This window comes from Myodes glareolus, chromosome 9 (assembly GCF_982192425.1).
Source record: "Myodes glareolus chromosome 9, mMyoGla1.1, whole genome shotgun sequence".
In the NCBI taxonomy this organism is placed as follows: domain Eukaryota; kingdom Metazoa; phylum Chordata; class Mammalia; order Rodentia; family Cricetidae; genus Myodes; species Myodes glareolus.
Window position 1 is genome coordinate 76,500,291 of NC_142034.1, and position 1,773 is coordinate 76,502,063.

The following is a 1,773-nucleotide window of genomic DNA, read 5'->3' on the forward strand; positions in this document are numbered from 1 at the left end:
TCCTCAAGGGAATGCTCCGAATAAAGATGTGACCAGGGAAGGAATTCTCGTTTTTAGTGGCGTTCATTCCTGCTGGTTAGGATGCACGCTGCAACTGGTGCTCGAAACCCCGGGACGCCGAGGGACCCTGACAACTACGCCGGGGGACCCTGAGAAGGAAGCGCCCAGCAACGTGCTGAAAGCCCGGGAGAAAAAGCCGAGATCAGACACCAGGACACAGAGAGCCGTGAATTTCAGAACTCTGAACACGTGGAGCGGTGAGTGACGTCAGTTAAATCCTCCAGAAAGGGAAGGAAAAAGAATGGAAAAAGTATAGGCCTAAAAAGAAAAGAAAATAGAAAGAATCAAAGTTAAGGTATCTGAAAGAAGGTACCAGAAGTAACGGGGAAGAAAAATTCCTCAAGTTCAGTGCAGGTGGAGCTGAGAAAAAGCGAGGTTTATGGTCGGGAGATCCGCGGCTTCCGTCCCAGCCCGCTGATAAGGGCAACAGTCTCGTAGGGAGGCGAGCTTGATCACTGCCTTCCCTGTTCTTAAAGAGCCACACAGTTTCTGAGGTGATTTTCGCCTAATTTTGATAAGAGAGCTCAGTCTCTGGCTCTCACGTACAGAAAACTTTAATTTTGATTGAGGAAGAAGCCGGGCGGTGGTGGCGCACGCCTTTAAACCCAGCACTCGGGAGGCAGAGGCGGAAGCTGCGTGGTGAGCAGCAGCGCCGCTAAAGACCTAAAGACGGAGAGGGGCCAAACTCTGAACCGCGTTTCCATAGCAACATGGGCGGAGGAAGCTCACCGGCGGGGCCACTTACTAAGTGCTCGTCACTCCCCGGCCCCTGGGAAGGTCTGAGACTGGGGCCCCCCGCGGCGGATGCCCCCCCTCGCCGGAGCTTGGAAAAGACTCACGGCCAGCGGTGCGAGTTCGATGCCTGAGGTGAGGCAGGGCGCACAGGATAAACCGGCGAGCCCGCGCACGGCCCGGGGCGGGAACTGGTCGTGATTATCATAATCATAATAAAGGCGCGTCAACCTGGTTACCATTACCTATTGCCTCTGGCAACGGGTGAGATAAACAATGCTACCTAGAGGTTTTTTCATTTGAATGCAGGGAGCTGGAGAGATGGCTCAGAGGTTAAGAGCACTGCCTGCTCTTCCAAAGGTCATGAGTTCAATTCCCAGTGACAACTGTTTTGGTGTTAGACAATAGAGGGGGACTACCGGTGATAGCTTCCCCCAGAGAAAGGATTTCTCTTGCATTCTTTACACTTAATTTTTAATTCAAAATTTTGCTGGTACAGGCAAACAAGATTTGCTTCTTGAAACAGAGACCTGCAGATCTCTAAGTTCAAAACCAGCCTACTTCCAGTACTGATTGTGCTGAATTTTTACACTGAGAGTTTTTAATACTCTTAAATGTTAATTTGGGAGGAGAGTTTTGTTTATGTTTTTCTAGGAATGCTGACATACATCTGGATGCCAGCAAGACTGACAAGAGAAATAAAGAAGAGAGATGACCCAGTGGATGCTGAGTGTCCTGCTGTGGAGGATTCGTGCGGAGGCAGCAGAGATGACCTTCTGGGCGGTGTCAAGAGCAACTGTCTCACGTTATCGCCTTGAGCAACACCCTGTGCAACCTCTTATCTCTTAACGATTTTCTGACTGACTCTACTTTGCCTTTTCCTTCCTTAGGAATGGGTGGGAGCAGAGATATTCTTGGCATGCTGTGTCTAGGTGGAAGTGCTGTATGTCTTTGATTGGTGTGCTACCTGCTAGCCCAAGT

The 1,773-nt window shown here is 50.3% G+C and overlaps 1 pseudogene; it reads left to right on the forward strand.

Annotated features, from left to right (window-relative positions):
* The first annotated feature begins 773 nt into the window (after nt 1–773).
* On the forward strand, nt 774–956 carry LOC148121002 (Nuclear RNase P; annotated as a pseudogene).
* Nucleotides 957–1,773: the final 817 nt, after the last annotated feature.